The sequence below is a fragment of the Lathyrus oleraceus genome, chromosome 2 (assembly GCF_024323335.1).
Source record: "Lathyrus oleraceus cultivar Zhongwan6 chromosome 2, CAAS_Psat_ZW6_1.0, whole genome shotgun sequence".
Lineage (NCBI taxonomy): Eukaryota > Viridiplantae > Streptophyta > Magnoliopsida > Fabales > Fabaceae > Lathyrus > Lathyrus oleraceus.
The window spans coordinates 264377675-264388164 of record NC_066580.1 but is presented as its reverse complement, the minus strand read 5'-3'; the positions used below and the strand labels follow the sequence as shown (position 1 = coordinate 264388164).

Here is a 10490-nt window from a genome sequence, read left to right as displayed (position 1 = left end):
AAAGCACAACGGACATCAAGAGTTGGTAGAAGGATTAGTGGTCATTTGTATTCAATGTAACCCTTTTCCATGGAAATTACCATTTTCAACTTTGTAAAAATCTATGGAGTCTTGTCATTTACAGACTACCATTCCATTAAATAAAGTTGAACTTTTACCTAATTATTTTCACTCTTATTTACTTCAGCCAATAGTTTTAAATTTTATTATGATCATTTTCAAATTTAAAATTTTAATCAAAATCATTTTTCTCAAATATATAAAAGCAAGAATTTTTCAAAGCAAATTTAAAAGAAATATCAACAGCATTTCAAAAGCAGCAAGTCTTTAGTGTGAAGCATTAAGGGTTCCCCAAGCAGTTAACCCTTCGAGTATCCCTAACCGAGTTTGTTGATCTAGTTCCCCTGCGGCGTGTTTGATTCCCGATAGAGTTTCGGTATCCCCTTGCGGAGTTTGTGTATTCTTCAGCATATTCGATTTTGGATCTTCAGCAGAGTAAGCTGATTTCCCCCAGTAGATCGTGTTGGTGTCTCCATCAGTCGCCATTTGACTCGCTCCCAGTCAGAGTTTCCTCCTGGTTTCTGAGCAACTATCTTGCGTTTATCCTCTGTATGGTTGTCTCCCAGTTGACATGGTGCTGACCTAAAATTCCCCACAGACTCGATAATGTTTCCTTTCCTCAGCAGATCTTCTCCTTCCCCAACTAGGGTTGAGCTCTTGGGATGTGGATCTATTTGTTCTCTGGCAGTTTTTTCCCTTTTGTGGATTGACCAAGGATTGTACCGATGATTCAAATTCTATGACACCTTTGTATTCTTTGCGATCACTTTGTCAGCATAATCATCATATATATATACACTCATGTAAGTTCATATTTGCATATTTGCATCATTCATATTTGCTGAATCATTGTTTAAGATTTTTATGCTCTGTTATGGTGGTACTTTATCCCCATGCGAATTCGGTGTTCGTCCTCTCTCAATTATAGATGGTCAGCCTCTTAAGCAGAAAGACTTTAACCTCTCTCCTTTCCCCACTGAGTTATTTCATCGTGGATTGTCATTGTTTTAGTTTTTCCTCCCTAGTCGATTATCTGGATGGAACTACTCCCCTTGAGATATATCCTCATTGGGTTGAGTCTTGATTGACCTTTTCTTTCTAGCTCTTACCTAGATAGATGCTTTTAGTCTCCTAAGAGTTTATTATCCAGTAACTGGTAATATTCTTCTTAGTTTGCGGTTTGTTACTTCTTGCCCAATACCCGACAAAAGTATCCCTATTTTTCTCCTCAGTAGAGTCCCTAGTGGATCTATTCCCCCAGGAAGTATATCCTTGATATGTTCATCCTAACCGATGACAGATATCTTTATCTCCCTTGCCATAGTCTATCCTTGATATGTTCATCCTAACCGATGACGGATACACTCATCTTTGGTATTCTACCCAGTAAAAAGGTAGGTGTAATCCCTATTTTGTTCCTCAGAGAGTTAATCCTTGATATGTTCATCCTAACCGATGACGGGTTTCCTTCTCTTTGCGGTCTTCTACCCAGTAACCGGTAGTTGTAAATCCTGCTTTTTTCCATTTTGCAAAGTCTATCCTTGATATGTTCACCTTAACCGGTGACGAATTTTCTCTTTGATGGTATTCTATCCAGTAACTGATAGATGTAATTCCTATTTTCTCTCCTCAATAGAGTCTATCCTTAATATGTTCATCTTAACCGGTGAGATTGAAAGTCTTCCCCCTTTCATGGTATTGTACAGAAACTTGGCCTTTTTTCCTTCCTTTGAAAGATGTCTTGGTTCAAGGATCCATGCTTGTGAATTGAGGGTTAAGTGTTCCCCAAAGAATGACTTAAACAACTGAAAAGCAAAAACAATCCTAACTCCTAATAAACTAACATTTGACTAAATTTTAATTTCAAGCCATTTACTTTACGCACTTTAAATTCAAGTCATTTATCATTTGCCATTATTCATACCATTTAACTTTATCTTAATGTCATTTTCACTTTGCTCATTTGAGCCATATATTGTGATTGTATATACTTGTTTGTGTATTTTGTTTGTATTTGTGGTCTTTTGACCTTAATGTACATAATAACAACAAAAACCCCTAAAAATGTTTGTGTGGACTGTTGGATTTGATTTGAGACTTGGACATAGAATTAGGCAACATTCCCTATGCAAAAGGACTTGACCAATGCCAACTTTTCTGAAACCAAGTTCTTGTGATTTGAATTTTCATCTGATGCAAGTATCAATATCCATTTGAGTTCATCTACTACATGGTCTTGATGCAAATGTTACTTTGGACCTGTGTCTAATGCCTTATTCTGAGCCATTCAAGGAGTATGTCATCTGATACATGAGGAAGATAATGAAGAAGACTATGAAGTTACTAGATTGGATGTGGCTATCTTTATTTGACGTCTTGCTCTTCATTGTGCTACTTGCTTATTGATATTGCTTGATTTAAAGTCCAAAGGAAGAATGGGTTTCTATATGACATTCTTGTCTATTGGATTGCATCCCATTGGTCAGATCTTTTCAACTCTCAACTTTTAAATTTTTGTTTAGGATTAGTCTCTTCATCTCCTCCCACTTCTTTAATTTCAAATCTCTCGCTTCTTTTAAAATCTTCTTTGTTTGTGATTTCTAAACCTAGACTCTTTATTGCAAATTAGAAACTTTGGCCTTATGCCATTGCATTTTTAAACTCTTTTTCTTAATCAAATTTGTAAATGAATCTAACCATATTGACTTAAATTTTCAAAAGACAAAAAGAATTAACACCTATTCAAACTCTTTTAGGCCTTTGGTACCTCTTTTAAACTTAATTTTTTTGTTAAAAGCAACTCATTCACTTTGAAATTATTACCACGAACTACGAGGTTTTGATCCCTCATTTTTATGTTGGTACATAGGCACAAGTCCGAAGGTCTTGTCAAACACAAAAATATAATTAATGAATTCTTTTCTCATCCCCACACTCTATTTATTGCAAACATCTTTTTATACCAAAACACATGTACACACAACAAAGGGCTCCCTAGGAGTACCTATGATAGTTTGGGTGTTAACATATTCCCTTTGTGTAACCAACCCCCTTACCTATAATCTCTGGCATTTTATTAGTTTTGATTTGAAAACTTCTTGTCTTTGGATTTTGTTCATACTTTTCCCTTTTCCATTGGAAACAATAAAAGCGCGGTGGCGACTCTGGTTTTATTGATGTTAAGTTTATCCATAGCTTGATGGTCATGAATTTACCACTACAGAAATTAAGTGGCGACTCTGCTGGGGAGTAGTCCTCAGTGGGTTTAGCCTAATTTTGTGTGTATATAATTGTGTATTTGATGTTTGTGTATTTGTTTGTATGATATAATCTGCTTGTTGTGCTTGGTGATCTCTGAGTGGTGAGATAAGTTCTAACCCGAACTTTAGTGCACTTAAGATAGGAGGATGGTATAGTCATGTTCGACTTGTATGGAGTAGTCCTTAATAGGTTGGCTTGAGACCCATCTACTTAGTGGGGACCCTTTTGGAGCTATTGATGTCACACAAGTTATATGTGGTTAGGCATTGCTTTCTCTGGTTTGGGGTCCGAGAAGTTGGGGACCGTAGAACATTTAACCCAACTTGGCCTATTTAGGACGTAGTGTAGAGACTGTTCAAGTGTAGACTTGATAACAGTTGTTATGCGATACTACACTCAGACGAGTTTCTCTTGATAATATTATGGGTTGATGAGTCAGTCATCCTAACCTGTAATATCCGATAGATGGAATTAAGACTCTGGGAACTTTTTAGAACATGATCTACAGGTTTTATCCTTAGTACACTCCTTTGGGTTGGTTCTTAACCCGACTCCATGCTCGTGACTCACAACAAACCATTGATTCTTGGTTGATCCAATCAAGTCTTGTCAATATCAATGGAACTTAGGTGTTGATAAGGGGAAAACCATAATCCATCAAAATGGATGACTGATCTTGACAATGACTTGATTCATCCCTTGACCTTTGGTTGTTTGCCTTGTGTGTGATCCCCTATTTATGATTGTTGCATTCATGCATTCATGCGCATCATGAAATTCATCCCACAAAAAATGACTTCAAGGAACTGAGGTTTTATTTGCAAATATTTTCAGACCATGGATTGTGGGCGAAGGAACACTAAGAAGTACAGTTTCAGATGTCTAGATTTGAAAGAGCTAAGGAAGTTATCATCTTTTGTATTAAATCCCTTGGACTTCAAACAACGTCATGGGAAGCTTCTATCTGTGTTATCTGCTGATGTGGTCGAAGGACTTTTGAGTGTGTTGGTTCAGTTTTATGACCCTCTCTACCGTTGTTTCACTTTTCCCGATTATCAGCTCGTGCTTACGTTGGAGGAGTATACCCATCTCTTAGGAATACCTGTCTCTGACAAAGTGCCTTTTAGTCGATTGGAGGAGATTCCCATATCTCACCTTATAGCCGAAGCTCTTCATTTGAAGAAGTATGAGATTGAGGCTCATTGGGTGAAGAAAGGAGGAATATTTGGGTTGACTTCTGAGTTCCTTATTTGGAAAGCTACTGCTTTTGCTCAAGTCGGTAGTATGGATGCTTTTGAAGCTATCTTTGTGTTGCTCATCTATGGTTTGGCATTGTTCCCTAACATTGATGATTTTGTTGATGTTAACGCCATTAGAATCTTCTTGATTGGGAATCATGTGCCTACTTTGTTAGGTGATATGTACTTCTCTTTGCATCTAAGGAATTCCAAAGGTGGTGGAACTATTGTGTTTTGTGTTCCTCTTCTATACAAGTGGTTTATTTCACACTTGCCTTAGTCGCCTGCTTTTATGGAAAACAAACAATGTCTAAGGTGGTCTCAGAGACTTATGTCTCTCACTAATGATGATATAGTTTGCTATGATTCTTCATTGGGTAGCTTGGAGATTATTGGTAGTTGTGGTGAATTCTCTAATGTACCTCTCATTGGAATGTAAGGAGGAATTAACTACAACCCTGCTTTGGCCCGTCGTCAACTTGGGTTCCCCTTGAGAGACAAACCTAATAACACTCAGTTAGAAGGTATTTTCTATCAAGAGGGTAAAGAACTATAACATTTGAAGCATAAGATAGTGCATGCTTGGCATAATGTGCATAGGAAAGGAAGATCCAAGCTTGGTCCGTGCAACTGTGTAGCTTTGGAAGCTTACACTCTTTGGATGAAGAAAAGAGCTTTGGAGTTGAAGATGTCGTATGCTTGTGAAAGACCTATGTCTATGGTTGTGGTTGAGCCATTAACTCTCCCTAACCAAGATGTAGAGGAGTTGGAAGACGCACTCGCCAAGATGAAGCAAGAGAAGGATATGTGGGAAGAGCGATTCCATGCTTTGAGGAGAAAGCATGAGGAATTGTAACTTGAGTCTAAGGATAAGGATGCACTTATTGACCTTCTTGAAGACCGAGTAGTGAAGAGACAGAGAGAACCAGAGGGTCCATTTTCCTCTAGTATGCCTCAGCCTTCCGGTGCTTGGAAGAAGATTGTTGATCAGCTTGTCCTTGAGAAGGCTCAGATGAAGACATCCTTTGAGTCCGAGATTCGACGCATCCGAAGGAAGTATGCGCCTGCAGCCAGGTCATCTGACACCGTTGTTAGGGGGTGCTTAGGATGATTAGTTTCCTTTTCTCTTGTATTTTGTATTTTTGGTTTCTGAAATTATATTCAGCGTAATCCTTCCAAATTATGTGAATAAAAGATATTTTATGGTCAATTAAATTGTTACAATTGTTATTATTATATTTTTGCAAATAAAATAGTATGTTCCTTGAAAATTAAGACAATCAAAGTATTGCAATTCATGTATCATTTGCATAACAGGTTTTTTCTTCCGCCAGATGTCTTATTGGTTATTCTTCTGTACTTCAGCCAAGCTGACTAATCGATACAATACTTGCACCAACCATCCGAGAATCATGGAACACTTGGAACCAGAGAACCGAGAGTTGAAAGACGAGATTGCTCGCTTGAGTGCCATGATGGAGTCTGTGTTAGCTGCTCAGAGTCAATCTTCTCCAACGCCTGCAACTCCTCCTCCTCAGAGGACTGTCATTTTAGAGGTTGTTACCTCAACCGTGCCTGCCACTCAATTTGCACCTGTTATACCTGCGGGATTCCCGTGGGGAATGCCGCCGAACTTTGTGCCCGAAGGTTTTACGCCTACCTTTGTTTCCATGCCGGCATCTAGCTCGGTCATGTTTGTGCCGCCTCTAGTTGTTTACACTCTGCCTCGCGTTGAGGACACTATCTACCATTCTGAGCCGTCTGAGGGTCCGGATGTTTATGAAAAGATGGACAAGATGAAAGACTAATTCCTTAAGTTGCGAAAGGAGTTGAAGACCTTGAGGGGAAAATATTTATTTGGTAAGAGTACTTCTGAGCTCTGCCTAGTGCCCAATGTCAAGATCCCGATGAAGTTCAAAGTCCTTGACTTTAAAAAGTATAAGGGAAACACCTTCCCACTTAGCCATCTTGTCATGTATGCCAGGAAAATGTCAACACAAAATGATAATGATCAGTTACTGATTCATTACTTTCAAGATAGTCTAATTGGTGCCGCTCTGAGGTGCTACATGGGTTTGGATAGTGTGAGTGTCCGCATGTTCAATAATTTGGGTGAGGCTTTTGTGAAGCAATACAGGTATAATGTTGATATGGCACCATATAGGGACTAGTTGAGGTCGATGTCTCAGAAGGACAAAGAAACATTCAAAGAGTACGCCCAAAGATGGAGAGAGCTTGCTGCTCAGATAAACCCTCTGTTGGAAGAGAAAGAGATGACCAAGATTTTCCTTAACATCCTGAGTTCGTTTTATTACGAATGAATGATTGCTAGCGCCCCTAGTGACTTTACCGAAATGGTAAATATGGGGATGAGATTAGAAGAGGGTGCCCATGAAGGACGTTTGTCTAAGGAAGAGGTATCTTCAAGCAAGAACTATGGTAACATTTTCGCTAGGAAGAAGGAAGGCGAGACTAATGCAGTGTCAGTTGGGAGGCAGAGGAGGCCTCATGTCAGAAGAAGTCCGCAACCCCGTCAACATCATCATCAAGTATCATCTGTTATTCCAGTATTTTCCAACAATCAATCAGTACCAGCTCAACAACGTCAACAACAACCACAACAAAGAACAAACAACTACAACACCAACAACACCAACAATAATCAACAACAACAGAATTTTGAGAGGAAGTGATAACATGAAATAATATCACATTCTAGGACTCTATTTAAATAAATTATATTATTATTCACTTCAATTTATTTCATTTTATTCGATACTACTTGGTATTTTGCTTTCTATTTATCTCAGGTAGTTTATTTAAAGCACAAGTGAAAAAGGAAGAAAAGGAGGTGCAAAAAGAAATGAAAAGAAGCAAATTCCACCAAGCCAAAGCTCAGCCCAAAAGCACAGGCGTTGCGCCTGTGACGAGCGCCACACAAGGTGTGACGAGCGTCACGCCCTGCCTACTTGTGTTACGAGCGTAACACATGGTGTGACGGACGTCACACCATTCTCATATATTTTTGGCTTCAGAAGCGCAGCAAAGGCACATTGAAGCCTATTGTTACGCTTGACTATTGGAACGTGAGGATTTTTACATGGAAAGCTTTTGGAAACCGTTACAAAAAGCGAGTAATATAAATAGTGGCTTTTGGTAAACCCTGCAGCTTTTGGACTTAACTAACAAGTGACAGCTACGTTAATATAAAGTCATAGTCTATTCAACAGAGCGAGAGTTTGAGAAAAGATTTTTAATCAATAGTATCTACTGAAAAGATTTATTCTAAAACCAAGAAACCAACAAAGATTTGATTCCCTAATTATGACGAACTACATACCGATATCCGCTTAACTGATATTTAATTTAGATCTAGTTCTAGTTTTAACTTTTCCCCCGAAACAATCAAAATATCATCCGCCTTAGCTTTACGAAGTAACCGTAGAAAACGGTATATCGATTCATAAGTCCCTGTGGGATCGATATCTTTTAAAACTACACGATAGAACTGTGCACATGCAGTTAGTACCCCAATTCGACTCATAAAGTCGCGATCAAGTTTTTGGTGCCGTTGCCGGGGACTTTTATTTAGTCGATATCGTAACTCTTCTGTTACGCTGTAGAGACTAAGGCAATTTTTATTTTTTTCTTTCTTTCGTTGATTTGTATGCCACGCACTCGCTCACAAGGCGAGCCGTTTTACTTACGAATCAATGACATCAAACTATATCTCCGAGTCTTACGACGAATTTGGGAATATCGTGCTGCAAACAATCTCCCTCCTATCGAAATTCCTGATCTCAAAAATCTTTTTCCTTCACCAATACCCGAGATGGCAGAACCAGCTCGTGCTCTCCGAGATTACGCCGCTCCATCGCAAGATGAGCCGCATTCGAGTATTCCTCCACCCGCAATCGAAGCAAACAACTTCGAACTTAAACCTTCTCTGTTGCAGGCAGTACAACAAAATCAATTCTCTGGAAATCCTACCGAGGATCCAAACCTTCATTTATCCGTATTTGTCTAATACGCTGATACTGTTAAAGCTAATGGTGTCACTTCAGAGGCAATTCGACTTCGCCTTTTTCCTTTCTCGTTAAGAGATAAAGCTAGAAGATGGCTTCAGTCTCTCCCTTCCAACTCGGTTACCACATGGAACGAGTTGAAGAAAGTCTTCCTTGCCCAATATTTTCTTCCAAGCAAAACAGCTATGTTGAGAGCCCAGATAAATGGATTTAAACAGAAATATAACGAGTCTCTTTTCGAAGCATGGGAAAGATACAAAGACATGATGAGACTTTGTCCACACCATGGTTTAGAGGACTGGTTAGTAATTCATACCTTCTATAATGGTCTCTTGTACAACACAAGGTTAACAATAGACGCCGCAGCAGGCGGTGCATTTATGGATAAACCTTATGCCGATGCTTATCAACTTATCGAAAGCATGGCCCAAAATCATTATCAGTGGGGAAGCGACCGAGCAATGGTAGAGAAACCTCAAACGAAAAGTGGCATGTACGAGATAAGTAGCCTTGATCATGTTAATGCAAAAGTGGATGCTCTGGTCCAGAAAATTGAAAGTTTGAATGTATCACCTCCAACCACCGTGGTTGCCGCAACTCAGAATTGCGAAGTCTGTGGAATCCAAGGTCACACTCCTGCAGATTGTCAGCTCCTAACAGGAATCCAAGCAGAGCAAGTAAACTATGCTCAAGGAAATCCCTACTCGCATACCTATAACTCCAACTGGAAGAATCATCCTAATTTTTCATATAAGAGTAATAATGCCTTATACGCGCCTGGACATGCTCCAAATCAAGCCCCAACTATACCTCCTGGATATCAAAAGCCGATCCCATCTACACCTAACAATAATGTTCCTAGGAAATCCAACTTGGAAATAATGATGGAGAACTTCATAGCTTCTCAACAGCAAACCAATAAAGATTTCTTAAACCAAAATATACACACTAGTGAACAAATCAAACAACTAGCAAGTAAAGTAGATGCCTTGGCTACCCATAACAAAATGCTGGAAACACAAATATCACAAGTAGCTCAACAACAAGCGCCTACTGCTGCCCCAACTGGTGCATTTCCTGGACAGCCCCAACCTAACCCGAAAAGCCACGCTCATGCAATCATACTAAGAAGTGGAACGGAAGTGGAAGGACCAGTAGATCCAAGAAATGAAAACCAAAACTTTAAGAAGTCAATTGAGGAAGAAAGTACACCAAAGGAAAAGGAAGAGAGTAATAAGGAAACCGTAGAAAAGAAAGAACCTTATGTACCTCCACCACCTTATAAACCACCTATCCCTTACCCTCAAAGGCTTATTAAAACCAAAGATGCAGGCCAATTTAAAAAATTTGTTGACCTACTGAAACTGTTAAAAGTCACAATTCCATTTACAGAAGCTATTACGCAGATGCCCTCATATGCTAAGTTCTTAAAAGAAATTCTTTCTAATAAAAGGAAACTTGAAGATAGTGAAACTGTTACACTCACTGTTGAATGTAGCGCTATAATCCAGAATATGCCTCCTAAACTTAAAGATCCAGGTAGTTTCTCTATGCCCTGTCACATAGGAAAATTTGTCATAGATAAAGCCTTATGCGATTTAGGAGCCGGTATTAGTGTTATGCCCTTATCCATATGCAAGAAACTTGAAATGGGGGAATTAAGACCAACTAAAATGTTTGTGCAATTAGCAGATCGTTCTGTTAGATATCCCGTAGGAATTCTTGAAAACCTTCCCGTGCGCATAGGTCAATTCTATATCCCAACCGATTTTATAATTATGGACATTAGAGAAGATGAAGTTACACCCATTATATTGGGAAGACCATTCTTAGCAACTGCCGGTGCGATCATAGACGTAAAACGAGGACGACTCACTTTCGAAGTAGGAGAAGAGAAAATTGAGTT

The 10490-nt window shown here is 39.1% G+C and overlaps 1 non-coding gene across 1 annotated transcript; it reads right to left on the bottom strand.

The window, feature by feature from the left end:
* Positions 1–8769: 8769 nt before the first annotated feature.
* On the bottom strand, positions 8770–8876 carry LOC127124123 (small nucleolar RNA R71). The gene has a single exon (XR_007803759.1). It is a non-coding gene; the product is annotated as a small nucleolar RNA R71 (small nucleolar RNA).
* Between the last annotated feature and the right edge of the window lie 1614 nt (positions 8877–10490).